General features: G+C 35.4%; 1 protein-coding gene across 6 annotated transcripts in view; it reads right to left on the bottom strand.

Moving 5' to 3' along the window:
• Positions 1-20,051, bottom strand: part of lrrc4ca (leucine rich repeat containing 4C, genome duplicate a) — a 235,321-nt gene that overhangs the window by 15,315 nt on the left and 199,955 nt on the right. For 3 of the 6 annotated variants that reach the window (XM_059536077.1, XM_059536074.1, XM_059536075.1), the window contains 2 exons: positions 15,157-15,256; positions 6,694-6,763 (listed from right to left, as the gene is read on the bottom strand). The gene's annotated coding sequence lies outside the window, so the exon portion shown is untranslated. The remainder of the gene's footprint in view (positions 1-6,693; positions 6,764-15,156; positions 15,257-20,051) is intronic. The other 3 variants (XM_059536079.1, XM_059536078.1, XM_059536076.1) reach the window with 1 other exon arrangement.

Below are 20,051 nucleotides of genomic sequence, written 5' to 3' on the forward strand. Positions count from 1 at the left end.
GTCTAAATTATTTTCATGGGCCGCTCGGAGGATGGAGAGGGGTGTGGGTGGGGATGCGAGGCCTGGCCCGAGGCAACACATTCTCCAGACAAATGAGCCGTGCAAATTCAGACTCCCCTCTTAAGACAGCATTCTCACACCCGGAACACGCTTTGGACCAGTGGTGCTGAAACTGCAAGCTCACACAGACTTCTATATCCAAACAGAGGCCTGGTTAGTGCAGTCACTTATGACAAAATACAGCTATTTCACATTTTAATTCAACTGAGTATGGTTATGTAATCCAATTAAACAATAAGTCACGAGGAGATGCTTTACAATTCACATGAAACAACCAATTTCACTAACGTGTCATATTTCTAAGTGGAACAACAGATTTAAATTAAAGACTTGATTTTATCCATCAGAGTGGATTACTTTTGGGTTTAAAACATTGTTAATTATTTTAAAGATTTTATGAGGTTCTTGCTCGAAGCAAGGTGAACAAAACTTGTCAGCTGAATGAGAATTGTGTGAGAAAAGTGTCCAACAAGGATAAGGATATATATGTGTGTGTGTGTTTGTGTGTGTGTGTGTGTGTGTGTGTGTGTGTGTGTGTCTGTGCGTGTGTATCTAGACAGGCAGGCAGGCAGGCAGGCAGGCAGGCAGACAGAGAGAGAGAGAGAGAGAGAGAGAGAGAGAGAGATAGATAGATAGATAGATAGATAGATAGATAGATAGATAGATAGATAGATAGATAGATAGATAGATAGATAGATAGATAGATAGATAGATAGATAGATAGATAGATAGATAGATAGATAGATAAAAATTCATTATCAAACCAATATTTTGTAATATATGCTAAGGTGTTTAATATTAGTTTTCTATATTTCTATTTTCTATTAGTATTGAATGTTAAATATATTATTAAATATATAAAAAGAGACAATATTAAAATAAAAATAATAATAATACTAATAATAATACTACTATTACTAATAATAATAAATATTATTATAAACATAGTTTGCAATATAGTATGTGCTCATCATAGTTTCATGCTTATCATGTTTAATGGTCATTAATTGAATTTAATTGTTATCGTTTTGTTTTTATTTATTACATAATGAAATATATTATGAATATAAATGTTGCAATATAAATAAATGTGTATACGTGTATATATATATATATCTATATATATATGTGTGTGTGTGTGTGTGTGTGTGTGTGTGTGTTTAAAGGTCATATTTAATGATTATCATCTATTGATATATGAAGATACATTATTTTTCTTTTGTCATCTATTGATAAATGACGATACATTACTTTTCTTTTGTGTAACACAAAAACATGTATAACATGTAGCGCCATATGTAATTTAACAGAAAAATTTTCATCTTGACTATAACAACCATTTTCCATCGCTTTCAATAGTCACACTGAAAACAGTAAGTCAAGACGGGATGGGATACAGTTGGGATCTCTATTTCTAAAGCAATTACACATTCGGATCCACATATCCCCCATAAAAAACACAGAAAACATGACAAGACATCGATAACCACAGATAATCTCCTCACGCCTACACACAGACATGACGCTATCTCCCGCATCGCTGCCACCTGATTTGATGTATTAGTGTAATTAGGCCGAACTGTGTCTGACATACAGATGCGGCTTCGATTGGGTCGCGAACGGACACCACGGAGGAGATCTGCTCTTAAGATCAATATCTACACAGCATTATATGTGCATTTGGACACTTCTTTGCCAGAAATCACATGATGTGCTGTCTGTCATTTGATTTCACCAAATTCAATCTGCAGCCTTGGGAGGAAGTTTGTCTTATTGAGGAAGTATTGATGTACGATGAAGAAAGCATCTGCACGTTTGCGACCGATGTTTCTTCACAGCTGCGTCTGTTAGGCACCAAGGATGGGGGCTGACCGCCAACACATGGCTCGGAGGAATGGGCCACGTCTGGTGGCGCATCGCGAGGCACAGCTGTAGACTGTCAGACCTCATCAAGAAGAAAAGTTGCCTGGACGACGCTTAAAGGGATAGTTCACCCAAAAATGAAAATGTTGTCATTAATTACTCACCCTCATGTTGTTCCAAACCCGTAAGACCTTTATTTTTGATGAATACAGAGAGCTGTCTGACCCTCCCATAGACAGCAAAGATCCTAACATGATCAAGGTCCGGAAACGTAGTAAGGACATTGTTAAAATAATAACCGTAACTTTTCGAAGCTACGTGAAGACTTTTTGTGTGCGAAGAAAACAAAAATAATGACTTTATTGGTCAATTCCTCTCACCCTGGCGCCATTTTGGAGAGTATATCGATGTATTTGCGAGCTTTGAACTGAACCATAAGCGCATGGTGCTGCTGACACAAAACAGCAAACTTTGTTTACATTTAGATCAAAGCACGCACATACATTGTGATACTCTCCAAAATGGCGCCAAGGTGAGAGGAATTGTCGAATAACATCATTTTGGTTTTATTTGCCCACAAAAAGTATTCAGTAGCTTCTGTGCCTTGATCATGTAAGGATCCTTGCTGTCTATGCAGGTTCTGAGAGCTCTCGAATTTCAACAAAAATATCTTAATTTGTGTCCCAAAGATGAACGAAAGTGAGTGAGTGACATGAGGTGAACTATCCCTTTAAGGGAATTCATAACAAATTCAAAAGCTATTGGTTCCTGTCGTCATTTCAAAGACACCTACAACTTTAACGATATCCTGACAACCTGTTTTGTAGGTTTCGATATAATCGCCCTCCCGGAGTGTTTCTCCTAACCGTACTGTCGTTAGTGTCGTTTGTCTTTGTTCCTTGCCGCGCTCCAAGGTTGTCAAGTGGGTGTGGAAGGACGGATACCACTTTCAGGATCATAAAGTCAAGTGGCAATTCTGAGCCTCTTCAGTCAGTTCCCCACGCAACACATTCACGTCTGTGAACAAATCACAACAATTTGTGTTATACAAACACCTCTGCATCTAAACTGACATTTTGTCGTACGATTCAAAACAAATGATTATATGTATTGGTTAGAGATACATAGAGTCTAGAGTATACATGTATCAAATAAGCCACCAGCACTACGTGTTCACACCACAAGAAAAATTACAATTAAAATTAAAATTAAATAAATACTGTCAGTTCCTTGCCGCTGTCACCTCTGGCTTGCTTAGTTGGGGTCACTTCATCTACAGCGATATCGTTGACTTGATTGCAAATAAATGCACAGACACTATTTAACTGAACAGAGATGACATAACTGAATTCAATGATGAACTGCCTTTAACTATCATTTTGCATTATTGACACACTGTTTTCCTAATTAATTTTGTTCAGTTGCTTTGACACAACGTATTTTGTTTAAAGCACTATATAAATAAAGGTGACTTGACTTGACTTGACATGGCTGGGAAAATGTGCACAGCTCACTACATGTTCACACAACAGATCGCCCTGTCAACCTGCAACAAGCAACAATATTGTTTCAGTTTTCTCACTAGTCACTAGACATTAAATAAACAAAGTTTAGAGTGATAACATCAAAGTATGCATCAAAAAAAAAAAAAAAACATAAAAAATGAATGAATGGCACAAAAATACTACTAAAGGTGCAGAAAAAAGAAACACTACAAAACCACAGTTTGCAATTTATGTGCTAGTCGTAGATCTATTTATATATATATATATATATATATATATATATATATATATATATAAAATATATATACTTTTTTTTTTTTGCTTTACAGGATAATATAATGTAATATAATACAATATATTATAATGCTTTAAAGTCAAAAGGTCAAAACATTTATCTTTACAAACATTTTAATAAAAAATTGACCAGCTACAACAGAGAATGAGACTTCTCGCTTTTTACAGAGGGGGAAAAAGAGAAATAAAGAAAAGACAAGACAAGAAGTTTCTGAATATAGTGTCTTTGCACAATATACAGCAACAATAACAGTAAAAAGAATTAAAAATTAAGAGAGGGATTAAAGATTGGGTGTCTGATCTTAAAGTATGTCTTTTCTACTGCATCAAAAGCAGGAACTCTGTAAATGTAGCACTAAAAGCCAGCGGTAGCAGGAGATGCAGATAGCAGCCGAAATCCCTGCAGGGCTTCAGCGACAAGACATTCTCATGTTACACTACATTTGTTGAATTAATAACAGATAATTTAGCTGCAGGTGCAGGCACACACTGTGCTCCTGCGTTAAACCCAGCATCCAGGGCTGCTTTCTTCTCTGATCTGAAATCAGTCTCCTCTCAGCAGATCTGCCTTTGAACAGATCAGGTTTGCAGAACAAAATCCTGGATCAGAAGAATAAAACCACTACACAATCTGCCACCGCTGAAAAACTGTACATCTGTGTGTCCTCAACAGGCATCTGTATTTTGGGTCCCTAGGCGACTAGGTCTCATTTACTGACAGCTCTGTACTTTGCCCTACATAGTGTCCCGACGACAAAAAAAGATGATACGATAGTGACCCAACAATGAACATTCTGTTATCATTTGCTCTTCATGCCTTTAAAATTATACAACCTTTTTGATGAACACTGAAGGAGATATTTTGCAGAATGTGCTGGTTAAATGAAGTGTATAAAGGTTGTCTAGAATTTGCAAACAAATAAATGCCAAGAAAGTCTATTAAAGTAATTTCTTCCCCCCGAGATTATAAATAAAGCAGATTATTGGACTATGTTTTACACAAATTCAAAAGCATTTACTGATGGAAAATTGTTTAAAAATAAAAGTTTACATACACTTCAAAAAATTTATTATTTTGTTTGCTAAATCAATCAATAAATAAGTGAAACATTTTTTGGCATACTATCTTTTTTAGAAACTAAAAAGGGTAAATTTGTCATTTCCTGCTGTATTTAAACCACTCCATAACATATCAGCACAGAATTCATTGTTCAGTACAATCCATAATGTACGTCCAACCAAAGCTCAAACTGTCATTCCCTCAATAACATTTGTCCTGATCAAATGTCGATCTGCATGAGTCAGGACGGCCTTTCTGAAGGAGGCAGCCTCGTGTTTGATGCTTCAGATGTCGTGGGTCTAATCGCTGGGGTGTTTAATTTAACAAAGCGACAGAAAAGGCTGAGACAACTAAGGCGAGGGAGCAGTTGCCTTCCAATGTCACCATCTGTTATTTATACAGTTACCGCCTCCTACGGGAGACAGCAAAAGGCCACATATTGCAGAAAAAACATAAATCTATCACTTCAACTCATTATCTTTTTAATCAGCTGACCCAGGCTCCCCTCTCAGGGGAACGACACAGCCAGGGTACGTTTAGGACCGACCCATATCTCACCAACCGCTCCCCCATCCAAAGAAAAAAAAAATCCTTACAGACCGTTACAGTGAATGTAATATGAGGTGCACTGGAGGAATGATATAGGAAAAAAATCTGCAAGTCTGGATTGATAATGCAGGTACTGTATGTCCGTCTATGTCCAAAGAGGTTACTGAATTATATTATTTTCCCTACTTCCATTTTTTTTTACAGACTCTAAGATTATCTAAGATTATCTATAAACTGTTGTGCTCCAAAACAATGACAACAGTTTGCATTCAAAAGATGTAAGTATTCAAAAGGTACAGATTCTCACTCCAATATGGATCAACAATTTCAGTGGCATCATCCTGCACTTCAGCGTCTCATCTTACTTTCTGTCCAATCAAAAGGTATTTAGAATCCGAAGCGTCCCGCCCCCTACACTAGAAATAGTTGCTGAAGCTGCGGCTGAAATCAGTGACTTGTTCACTGCATTAGTATTTTCTGTGTGGTGAATGGCAAGTAGTAAACCATATAGGTGGTAGGGAACGATTCAGACAGAGTAAATATGCTTTCCATTGGGGTGAAAATAAGTCACAATTTTCGTTTCAAGGCATTTGAGTGGTTCTTTAACATGAATGCAACATTTCATGTGTACAGTTACACTCTAAAAAATGCTGGGTTGTTTCAACCCAACTTTGGGTCAAAAATGAACTAACCCAGCATTGGGTTAAATTTTTACATTCATTTTTTAACCCAAAAGTTGGGTTAGTCCATATTTGACCCAAAGTTGGGCTGAAACAACCTATTATTATTTTTTTCTCACCAGTTTTAGTTTTTTATATATATTATATATATATTTCACTCACTCACCAAAATTATTATTTTTTTTTAAATGTGTTTGTTGATTTACTATTTTATGCAAGCCCTACAAACTATTGCATCGGAAAATCTGCATAGATATTTCACAAAAACAATTCCACATGATACAAGCAATTTCACTGCTGATTACAGTCTGAAATTACATTGGAGAAAACGGCGGGGCTTCACAAAATACAGTCAAAACTAGTCTATTTCTGATGATTTCAGCACATAATTGTTAAAACTAAAATCAGAGTTGAGTACAAAAAAGTTTATCTTGAATCAAAGTTTGCTGGAGCAAATGTTTGAGATGGTTGAACTGTGATATATAATGACTAGCTTGAGAATTAAGACACGTGGACTAATTGTAATTCAGTCCTGTTTGATCTCATCTATCTTCCTCTCCAACGAGATGGTTCTTACATCAGCTTGTGTGTGTCACATTCAATCCCATCTTCAGATGGGGCTCGGTGCCTGATCTCAAATCAGCCAAAGTGTGTTCCTCACAACCTGTTCCTGTACACTCACCTGCCAAGTCTTCCACAGTGCCAGCAGTTTCTGGACATCTTCACACTCGGTTTCTCTAGCTGGCTTCACCCTGCGCACACAAAAGAGAAGAACAGCCACGTTACAATTACAAACCACTTGGATCCTGTCGCTTTCTCTGGTTCCAAATGCTCAAAAAGGGAACAGCGGAAAGACGAAGCTTTTGTTTGTAAAACCTATTAAACTAGAAGCCAACCTGTTTTCTACTGACTAATTTCAAGCGGTTCCAAATAATAGATGTGCTTAATATAAACGTCAATGTGAGAAATCCCCATTTGGACTTGTTCATAATCACCGGCTACAAAATGTTCACAGTTTCCTGAGCAGAGGAGATGACTCAGACACCACCGCTGTTAAACAAGCAGAAGCATTTCTGTGTGATCCTTATGTTTCTCGTGTCTAAGTGGTTTTGGTAAGTGGATAGTGTGTGTGTGTGTGTGTGTGTGTGTGTGTGTTTTGAATAGTTTGCAAAGAGATATTTTGGGAAACAGAATATTCTGACCTGATGGTTAACTCTCATTTACAAATCTATCTATCTATCTATCTATCTATCTATCTATCTATCTATCTATCTATCTATCTATCTATCTATCTATCTATCTATCTATCTATCTATCTATCTGTCTATCTATCTATCCTTAAAAAAATATGCTCGCAAAAAAAAAAAAAAAATGTGCATGGTCATTGACACCAAATATGTCACACCAGTTTAAAATTAAATTAAATTAAATTAAATTAAATTAAATTAAATTAAATTAAATTAAATTAAATTAAATTAAATTAAATTAAATTTTTTTATTTTTTTGAAAGAAAAAAATATTGATATTGGCGCAGAACTGCAAGCATACATTTACCAATAAAAATAAATTTTACAAAATATGTTACTCACTTTTTGATTAATTTTCACTAACTCCAACTAACTGACTCACTTTGTTTTTACTAATTACTACATTGGAAAATCTGAATAAATATGATACAAGCAAAAAAAATTTTTTTTTCAGTCCATGAAAAGCACCGTAAAAGTATGATTAAAAGGAGCAAAAACATACAAATAAAAAAACACATATGCTAGTTCAATAATACCAATTCAAAATGTAAAATGCTGATATTTATCATGTGTCTAACAAGCAAACATGTTACACCAGGTTAAAAAATCAGATTCTCTTGTGCTTTTGTGCCTTTGATATTTTTGTCCAATAAAAATGACCGAATTTCATTTTCAGGCAAACTATACCATCTATTTAAGCTGGTAGTTTCCATCACTTTAAAATGACCATAAACCATAATTTTCATCAAATGTAACCACTCAAAATAAATTACTTTAGTTTAAGACCCAGCGGCAGTGCATGTTCAAACAAACTCAAACTGGCTGCATATCAATATGATCAGTATAATCATTATATTTAACATTCTTAGATCAATATAAAATCCAGGCAGTCGAGCATGATCATGAATGTAACCCCACACACATTCTCAATAAATATAAAGGAAACTAAACATAATGCATAATGCTCTTCTGCATACTCTTCTCTATATGTGGGCTTTTTTTCTGTCTAAATTGCAGTACAATATGTTCTCATCTGCACTAATGCTCCGCTCCTCCTGTCCCAGAAAATGAGGAGGCGTGTCATGAGCTACACTAGATGCTTTTCAGGAAGTCTTATATAATACAGAGAGAGACTGAGACTAATAATGTGGAGAGAATGAGACGCGTGATACACAAATACACACAAGTATTACGAGGCCTTGAGTTACACGGACTGAATCTCCCATTAGCGGTCTTCAGAGAGATGTTCCTCATATTAATCTAACCAAAAGACAACCATTCATTGACCATCTAATGCATATTAAACATAAAACCAACAAGGACTTTCTCAAAGCGGCAAGCTTTGATTTGATTGGATGGTATGATATCATATCTGTGATCCAGGGAAGTCTGACTGGAAATAAAGTTCTTTTTACAAGGTACCAGCAACTAAAATGAGATATGAGATAGTATTTCAGACTCTAAACTCTAAGTGTTTCAATCAAACTATCTCTTTCTCTCTAAATAGGTGAGCGCTGCAAAACAGATCGGATTTGAGTCAGTTAGAGACTTTGATTTCATGCCTTTTTCCAATAACTGTCCAGATCCTCTCAGCAAACTGATGTGATACCATAAGCATGCATATAAACAAAGCTGCTTGAGTCTGTTTTTATGTGTAACTCTTGTTAGATGCGTTTGTTTGATCGACTCCAGACTTCAAATGTTCTTGCAACTTTGATACTAAAAAAGTGAGTCCATAATCAAGCTCCTTAATGCTTAGACTTATAATTGTGATCTTGAGGGCCACAGTCCAATCAGCAATCCCGCTCTCCCTTTGTGTTCTAGATCGACTTTTTACTTTTCCCACCTCATGTGAAGTAGCCACATTTCTTCCAGGCAGGAGGAAAATATATGCTAGCTATAATAAGTATAGAGGACATACATATTCAAACGTGCATACATTAGACAAGGATGTTGCGGATAAAAATGATGATAATTTAAAATGCAACATATATATATATATATATATATATATATATATATATATATATATATATATATATATACACACACACACACACACACACACACACACACACACACATACACACAAACATATAGATATACACGCATACAAAAAAAAATTAATACAAAAAATAAAACATAAAAACCCTTTAAAGGGGTATACAAAGTATAATACAAATATTAAGTATATATTATATATACTTGTTAATATATATATTTTTAAATATCAAAATATATATTGTTACATGTATTATATATGTTTATTATGTATTTTTAGATTTATATAAAATATGTTAATAATATATACATTTAAAGTATAGTTTTATATATTTTAATATTGGTTTTACTGTTTCACTAATTTAGTTTTCTTTTTTATTTTATATATATAATTGTTTATGTGTGCGTGTGTGTGTGACATACTACAATAGTAATTTATATCTTTTTTTAGGTTTTATTATAAATTAAATATTCATTAAAATATGAATCCACCTTCAGTGGATCTCAGGACTAAATATATTTTATTTATAATGTATATTAATCTATATTAGAAGTTATTATATAATTTATATATGATGTATGTATATTATTTATTTAATATATGATATCATGTTAATATAATATAGTTTTTACTGTTTGACTAATTTAGTTTACTGTTTTATATGTGTGTGTGTGTGTGTGTGTGTGTGTGTGTGTGTGTGAGAGAGAGTATACGGTACATACATACTATAATAATAATTGTTTTTATTTTGGGGGGGGGGGGGGTTATTATAAATTAAATTTTCATAAAATATTCATAAAACTGTATGACCTTCAGTGGATCTCAGGATTAAATACACACACACACACACACACACACACACACACACACATGTGCATATTTTAAACTTGGAAGGAGCATTGAGGTCTTAAAGCCACAGTAGCCCATTTTCAAGTGCACAGAGCTTTATCTGAAAAGATCAGATGAAATGGCCCCTTTAACACCAACACTTAACACATAATCAACACCAACTCTGAATAAAAGACACACATCTGATCCATGTTAATAGAATCAAACAAATAAACAACAGAGTTTTGAAGCACAGTGTCCATCAGTATCCCACAGTCCACCTTCCCTGCCCACACATCCTTTGCCTGCTACCAGCAGCATCAACCCTGACCCGACAATCTATAAATATGTTTCCCATCATGCTCCCGAGGCTGGTTTTGACACACTCCACTTTGGGGCCCTTTTATCTTTAAACTGCTGCTGTGAGTAGATCAGAACACCAACAGCGATTGTGAGGGTGCAAATGCAGCAGCTCATTTCTTTTGCACTATGGTCAACTTGTTTAATCACCTCTGTTGTCTTGTTCGTTAGTCCCTAAAGTGTAACTTAGCTTTGATTCGAACCCGTAGGGTCAGAATACGTCACCCTCGATGAAAAACCCCCACAAATGTACATTGCCTTTAAATCAATGGCCTGCGGTCACACTGGAAACTAATGCAGAGAAAACACAGGATAGCTGAAACCAGCAAGGTTGTCTCGTCCATTTGTCTTCGAAAAGTAAATCTATGTGTCTGAACAGGGTCCCACAACGAGGAAAAATAAAGATGACCCTACGGGAGACATAATGAGGCATCATGGAAAGGTAGAGATTGAGAGAGAAGTAAGGCCAACCATAAATCATATCTCAGCTCACAGGATACCTTGACTTCAATAGGAACATGCAAATTTAATGCGCATTTTTAATCAAATATGCACATTTAAATTTCTTTTCACATTTTTATATTTCGTTTTATTTTATTTATTTTCTTATGCCTTATTTTTGACTTGAAATTATTAAAAGTGACAGTAAAATCATTGAAGTTGTTACACATATTCTATTTTTAAATTATGCTAATAAACAGTGTTCTTTTGAACAATTCAAATAATCCTGAAGAAAAGTATAAGTTTCCACAAAAATTGTTTTCAGCATTGATGATAATAAGAAATGTTTCTTGTAATGGTTGCTTCAGCTTTGCTTCAGCTTTGCCATCACAGGAATGAACTACATTTTAAAATAAATATAAAAATAAATAAATGATAATATTTTTTCCAAATATTTTTTTTTAACCCTAGACACAACGTGCACATTTTACTTAATCTACATATTTCTGAGTGAAACTGGATGTTCAATGAGATGTTCATCATCCATGTCTATTGATTGGATCATAAAAAGTGGCCGTTACTTTCCAGAATGATGACAGTTGGTTGTAGGCTGAAAATAAATAAATAAAAAACTGTGGGCTTGGTGATGTCAGCCAAAAAGAAAAGTCATTTCAGAGGAGGAGCAAGTTGTTACATTTTGATAAAACATTAAATTATGCAATTATCACACCGCTAAGTCTTTCAATATTATTTTTTTTACTACCCCCAAAATTAAAGATAATTCAAAAACACAAACTAGAGCTTGACTGATTAGGAAGAAGTTAAATGTTGGGTAATTTTCCGCCATCTTTTAGCTTTCCTAAGCAATTTAAGAAACAGTTTTATTTTTATTTATTTTTTGTACTTTGGGCTGTTAATGTACTGATACAGCATGCTGATCATTAAAGTACATTAAAAAGGAATCACAGGAAAGCACCTCAGACGTTTTCAATTTGGTCGAATCACATTCACACTGCGAGGATTTGAGATTATAATTAATCTATATTAATATTTATTATATTATGGGTGCAGTAATTGTAATTAATAGAATATCACACATGCTGTCATAACTGGCAACTAGAAGTGCTCTGGATTACTAATCAGTGCAGGCTGTTGTATTATAAAGAGCAATTATATATATATATATACACACACACACAAACGATTAAAACAACTGTCCTGCAGTTGTAAAATAACATTAAATGCCTATGTAAAACTCAACGTATACTTAGTTTATGTTATGCATAAAGAGTGAAAATACTTCACACTTTTTAATTATTTATTTTCTAATTTGCAAAAATGTTTAAAAAATGTATTTCCTGCAACTGACAATACATAATTTAACTTGTGGTGGAAAAGACAAACATGACAGAATTATCATATATGTAGACTACATATCATTTTGAAAGAAATTAATACTTTTATTCAGCAATGATTAATTAAATAGTTCAAAAATGTACCAGGGAAAGTTCTTTTTCCTGAAAAGCATCTGTACTCATTAGTGTTTGCATAAATTATCATCTCAAAATAGCACCAAATAGATGCAACCACTGCTAGATGCCAACTGAAGGTTAACAGCATTAGTGGAAACCAAAGACAAATCTTGTTCTATACTGATATAGTCTCGGCTCCTGGAATCTTCCTGGAAACACAAATCACAGTCACAAAACTGATTCCAAATCTGCATAAAATGTGGCTTTTTCCAATGACATATCAACATGTTAATGGCCTTGACAGATGGTGTGTGGATACCCTGATCAATACCATTCCAAACCTCTTAACCTTTAGTAGTGCAAAGCAAGACCTGGAGAAAATGAGGCTATTGATCAGGGCAATAGAGTGGAAAGATGCGTGTGGCATGCTAGCAACAGGCTAACTGCTGCATGTGCACTTCCACTAACATACTAACTTGAACTCCCAACCAGTATTAATCGGAGCAAACTCTGTAATGAAATTACAGTTGTGTGTTTTATAACCAAACCCCCTACAGCAAAGAAGCGATCATCTTGACCCAAAAGGGAGGTTAAAGTAATAGTTCACCTAAAAATGAAAAATTGCTGTGAATTTACTCGCTCTCAAGCCATTCAAGAGGTAGATGATTTTGTTTCTTCATCACAACAGGTTTAGAGAAATTGAGCTTTACATCACTTGCTCACCAGTGGATCCACTGCAGTGAATGGGTGCCGTCAGAATGAGGCTGATAAACAGTTGACAAAAGCATCACAGTAATCCACAAGTAAACGACTCCACTCCAGTCTATCAATTAGCATCATGTGAAGCAAAAAGCTAAATTTGTGTAAGAAATAAATCCATAATTTAGATGCTTTTAAAATTGCTTTCAACCAAAATACAACTCCTCTATTAATAATACAGATAATACATAATAATACAATTTTATCTGTATCAGGAGAGAAATATGCACAGATCAAGTGCTGGTTACAAGCAAAAACAGCTCTAAACAAATATGTCTGTGGATTTTAATATAAGAGGACAACAGGATACATTATTATTGATTATGGACCAAAGAGGCCCAAATTTTTTATTTGTTTCTAACAAACAGGAAGCTTTCCCCTTCACATGACGTTAACTGATGGACTGGAGTGGTGTGGATTATTCTGATGTGTTTATCAGCTGTTTGGACTCTCATTCTGACGGCACCCATTCCCTGCATAGTATCCATTGGTGAGCAAGTGATGTAAAAACACATTTCTCCAAACCTGTTCTGTTGAAAAAGCAAACTTGGATGGCCTGAATAAAAGTTCAGCAAATTTCCATTACTATTTCGTTAAAGAGGAACTATCTTTCTGTTTACACTAGCTCTAAGACCTCTCCTTGATCTACTAGCAAAACACCTCTGGATCCAGACTTCCTGCTGCGGTGGGTGCCGATCAGCTGATCAGTGCCGTAGTCCGAGAGATTAACGGCTCTTGAGCAGGTAAGCTTCTGTAACCGCACAACTGACACAAAACAACAAACACTGAAGTGAGTCCCTCCGCACGCTCAATCAAGGTGTTGCACAAAGTCAGAAAGTTGGCATCTCAGAATAAGAGGGAATTCAGTGTATGCACAAAACTGATGCTGCGGCTCGTTTTTCTTAAGAGGATTTGCGATATCAGCTAAAAGCAGCGCTCATACAGGTATCTGTAGAGTTAATGGCTGAGTTAAGACGAGACGTGCTGATGTTGTGCCAAGAAGCAAAATCTACACCCTACAATGTAACACGAGTAATGCTGTTTGGCTGAATCAAATGTGTTAAGTGTCAGATAAATGTTTGCGCTTGCAAATCTTACATAAATGCAATGCTAGTTAGATGGTAGATCATTGCAAGCGTTTTAGAAGGTGTTGCTCTTACATTCGGATTTGAAACCAATTTAGATGCTTTCAGTACTGGAAACTGAGAGGAGAAAGAATGAGATTGACAATGTGAAGGTATAGTTCAGCCAAAAATTTAAACTATGTCATCGTTTACTCGTTTACCTGCATCTTCTGTGGAAAAAAGGCAATAAATATCATAAAAGTACCATTTGGCTCATGCAGTTTTGTTAGAGTTAACTAAAATAATTAAGCTGAAAATGAAATATAAATATAAGATGAAAAACTTAAAAAAGTCATTGCTTATTAATAATAAAAAAAATTCAGTCATCAATTTTCAGTCATCATCGATCTAGATATCAGTAAGGTCCTGTGTGGATCACTGTTAGGATGGAGTCTTTTCGTTAATTTTTTGAGCTTGACAGTTCCTAGTCACCATTCTCTTGAAAACTGCAGTATGAGACGGAGGAAAGAACATCACACAGTTTTGGAATGACATGAGGGTGAATACATGATGACAGAACCTTCATTTCTGGTTGAACTATCACTTTAAGCAAATTTAGGAATCAGCAAAAGACAGTGACATTTATCCGAAGAAGAGTCAGATGAGCTGGGGTTGTGTAATGCGCAAAGAGTAGCAGTTAGCATCAGCAACAGCAGCAGGAACAATTACTCATATGCCTTAAACGAACTTGTCAGCTCCTCTACAGCGTGACTGATACCAGTAACTCACACCATCCGGCTTATTTGTGACACAGATGAAGATAATCATCATCTCTTGTGCTAATGCTGATGAAAATGACAATAATTATGATGAGAGAGGGTGGGGGGATTGCTCTTCTACCATCCACAAAAAAAAGGTAAATACTCCCCAAAAATTTTGATGACACATCAGAGAGCACTATAAATCACTCACTTCCCTTCTTTATGCTGTTTCCTCTAGAACGATGGAGGGAAAAAGTGCCAGACGATGAGGGGGTGAACACAGCACGCTTCAGTGGCCATGACTGCACTCCCTGGGAAGAAAAGCAGTCTGTCAGGACCATTATTCAGGATAAAATGCCCTCTTTTCCTCTGATCTAAGACAAGCTAAATCTATTCTTAAAGAAATAGCCCCAGTGATATTGAGTCCTACTGTTCACAATAACTAAATAAATGAAAACAACTTCAATAAAATAGTAATAATAATAATAATAATAATAATAAAATAAATAATAATAATAATAATAATAATAATAATAATAACAACATAATCGGGAAAACAAATAAGCTAAACTAAAACACATTTTCCTGACATGAAAATAAAAATGGCCAGAGGTTAATTTTAGTTTTCGATACACAGTAAATCATTAAACCTTCACAACCTTCGTGCATTAAACATAAAAATAGGAAACAGGAAGACTGTTAAAAAGACATACACAGACGATCATCTGAAACTAGAAAAAACGAAAAAGAAAAAAGAAAAACACACACACCAACAAACAATCACTTAATAACAATTTGTTTTTATTAAGTTGTTGTGTGTTGGTGTGTTTTGGTGTGTTTTATTTTTATTTTCTGGTTCCAGTCTATAAATGTCTTGAAAGAAAGAAAGAATGAATGAATGAATGAATGAATGAATGAATGAATGAATGAATGAATGAATGAATGAATGAATGAATGAATGAATCAATCAATCAATCAATCAATCAATCAATTTAAATGAAAACTAGTATGAAATGAAAGTAGTATTAATTATTAGAAGTAGTATTAAGTATTAGAGTATTAATGAATGAATGAATGAATGAAATCTGAACTGAAAATAAAATATAAATGAACACTAAATAAAAGATATATACAGGGTGCGATTTGTGTAAAAAAACTGAGGGGGGGGGTGTTTTGAAACATTTTAATTCATAAAAATAAATCATGAGAACATGAACTTCATCACTGCATTTGCAGGAATTGTAAAATCTTTTTTCTTATTACCTCATGAAGCAGCCTAACGCAATATTTTTACTCTAATAGCTTATCTTTCCCCACACATATGAACTGTGATCATGCACAATGAAAAAACACGCAATAATTAAATCAGTGAAATGATAGAAAAGACAGATGCATTATCTGTGTTAGTCAATTCGCCTCATTTGCGCGAACTGGATGCGCCTGCGCCACGCTAAATGCCTCATTCACGCCGCAGGACTTCTACATTGATTTAACGTTGAAATCACTCGCGGCAGACACTCAAGAGTGAGTGAGTAATCAAAAAACCTTTGCTTTAGTCAAAGAGTTTAGAAGCCCAAGAGGCGAAACTCTGTTGTGTTATGGGTAACAGTCTGTAGATGGCGCTGCTGAGGCGCGGCCGCCATTGTGGACTGAAAGCTGCTGAAATCGTTAGCGCCAGTTTGAGTGTAGAGGTTTTGCTGTTCGTTTTTAGAAATCTATACAAAACTTGAACTGGCTAGTAGCTGGCTAGCAAGTAGCTGGCTAGTAGTACACTAGTTTCCGAAAGATGGTCAGAGTTATTTTTTGTTCATGTGTGCATTTGCTAGATTATACACCTTTTTGACTAATGCTTCCATTCTATGTCAATGCCTCTTCTCTCACAAAAATAAAAAAAAATACAAACAAACTTCTCATACACAAATGCACACACAATAGATGGTGGTGTCTGATTAATTACTGAGATCTTATGGCACCACTTCCATTTTAGTACTGTTTATAGTTCATGTGTGCACTTGCTAGATTGCACATCTTTTTTTTTGTACCTTTCCGTCTGTAATAGGACATTCACAGATTGTTTTTGTTCTTGTCATTGAAACGTTCACTGTGTGCACTTTCACTGAAGATGTTGAAAAACAAGTTGTTAATATTTTTCGTGATATTCTTGTTAAAGGTGAACTGTCTTTAGAAATGCTCATTTATAATTTTATTTATTTATTTATTTATTTTTCCAAATCATATATATGGTGATGGTGATGTTCACTAATGTCAAAATCAACATTTGAATAAATCTTATTACAGTGTGTCTGCCTATATATATATTATTTCATGAATTTCTGTTATTCATATAACAAAGAAAATGCATAATAGAACATAAATATTGATAGATTAAAGGTTTGCAATAATTTTATAATTGTATCTTTGCAAACCGTAAGTGGTAGGCTAATGAAGCCGATTCGGTGGGGGACATACCCTTACAAAAAAGTGCTATAGGAATCTTATATTATATAGGAATCAAAATATTATAGTAATCTTATAGGAATACTAGGCCTATAAAAATCTGGGAAATACTACAGAAGTACGATAAGACTACTATAGAAATACTATAGCAGCTTTAAAATATTATAGAGGTATTACAGAACATCACAGAAGTATGTTATGTTCTGTAATACCTCTATAATATCCTAGAGCCGCTTTAGTATTTCTATAGTAGTCTTATAGTACTTCCATAGTAATATTTTGTCCCAAAATACTATTTTCCTAAGGGTAATTAGGCCATGCATAACCAACACATAGACGTATATTTTCTGTCATTTAACGTCGGTCATCCTCATTAATTTATTTTAAATTGTTTTCATATTTAGATATGACGGCCAGAAAAAATTATAAGTTCTGTTAAATTTTTGTTATGTTAAGTTTTTCAGTGCCATTGACTCCCATTATTTCTCGGCGTTTTCCTTCAGTTCTCAGTCCATAATGGCGGCCGCGCCATCACGTCATGGGGGCAACTGTTGCTATGGAGCGTTCTATTAAGTTTCACCTCTTGGGCTTCTATGCTCTTTGCTTCAGCCTCAATTGAGTGATACACCGTATGTGTAACTTCGGCCATTCTCTGTTTGTCATCATAAAAAACAGATAATCAGATTGTGATGTTTATTCCTGCTTTAGTAATATGCTGAATATGCTGCCTTCCTTTGTTTCGACCATGGTTTCGACACACAGCTCCACTGCAGTGTTGCCAACTTCTTTCAGTGGAAAGTAGCTAAACCCCGCCTGAAAAGTCGCTAAATGACGTCATGTGCTAATTAGCATATTTATGACATAAGTGCTTCGTATTGTATTGCCTCCCTCACATACTGCAATTTAATTCAGCCAAATTCTCAATAAAACTGTTTTTATTACTATATTTTTATGTTTCTGTTGTCAGACAACGGAATGAATATTATAATGACTGAAACGCGGTCCATTAAAACTACATAAAATAGGTCTCAAACATTAATCTGCACTAAATTCCTATTCACGACATTGTCTAATGAAATCAAATACACATACGATAAAGTCAGTGGTTGTGCTGTGACTGATGTCGGCTATACTTGCTTGTTAAATAGAGTTGGAAGCAACAGAATATCTTTTTTTAACTGAAAGTGCTGCTCCTCTCTGCGCTCGCTGAACACAGCAGATGCAGAGAGAGAGGCTCATGCTGGGAAAGAGAGACCTCGCGCTCGTGCGGCAGCACCAGAGAGTCTCAGAGACTAAATAATGATTGTCTCTGTCTCAAAATGTCTCTAGATTCGTCGCTAGTCGCTTTTTTGAAGAAAAAAAAAATCGCTACATCTAGCGACAAAGTCGCCAAGTTGGCAACTCCACTGCCCAGCGGACCGGCTTCAACTGTCTCGCAAGTGGTGATAGGCTATTGCTCGTGAGGTGTAACCAATCAGATCGCAAGCCAAAGTAGCGCATTTTAAAATAAAATTGACTTTAATCAAACCACGGATCCGTGATAAGTTTTGTGATCCGTCTCGCCACTAGTGTAGTAGAACTGATCACTTTGAGGGGATAAAAATAATTAAGCAGAGGCAGGGATACATTGACCAGAAAGGGGGAAATTCCACACATCCCCCCCGGCAAATCACACCCTGGATATATATATATATATATATTTATGTCCACTTTAACAATGACTATAGGCAAACTGTCACTTCTGTTGTGCCTCAGCAGTCAGGACCACTTTTCTACGGAAGATTTCAGAGTCAGTCAAGCTAAGCTTCCAGCATTCTCCCACAGCGAGAGATTCCACACCGTCCAATCACAAAGCCATCAGAGCAGTAAAGCTTCATGACAACACAGATACCATGACAGCGCAAACCATCCCCTCCTCCTGTAAACATAGTCCAAGTCCACTATCATCTGTGCATGAGTTCACAAACAAGCCGCGGGCCGCACTTTGGGCGATAAAAGAGCAGCAGCAACTCTGAGATGCTTCTTGATGGAGACAAAACGAGAGGGTCAGTCTATTCAAGTTAAATTTGCTGGGTCCTTCTGCATTTGCCGGGGAGTTAATCTGATATATGGCCATAGGCTGAATCTATTTGCGTAAGAGCCTCTGCCCTTGGCTCATAGATCAGTCAAGCAGCCCTCGCTTGCTCTGTACCTTCTGTAATGGATGACTGCAGAAAGAAGCAATGCAGGTGCACCTTAAGAAACCCTAAACTGGGGAACAAGCCATGGCAGTCAAGTTAGGCCATCAGGCAGGTTATAAATATTTGCTCAGGTCATTCTTCTTCCAGTATCAAAGAGCACCTCCAGCTGGTTGAAGAGTAATGGGATACATGAAACCGTAAAATATGAAATGTGTGGAAGTGTGTTCTTAAAGGAACAGCTCACACACACACACAAAAATTACAACTGTTACCACTTACTTGTCCTTATGTAGTTCTAAACCAGACTATTATTATAAATAGAGAAATAGAGAAATAAACTGTAAGCACCATTACTGAACACAAATGTAAATAATATTTGTGAGAATAATATTTTTGTACACATCCAATCAATATGTAATTTTTGCACTTAATCGTGCAAAAAGTGTGAATATTTCATACTTTATTATTA

Source organism: Carassius carassius, chromosome 43 (genome assembly GCF_963082965.1).
Source record: "Carassius carassius chromosome 43, fCarCar2.1, whole genome shotgun sequence".
NCBI classification, from domain to species: Eukaryota; Metazoa; Chordata; class Actinopteri; order Cypriniformes; family Cyprinidae; genus Carassius; species Carassius carassius.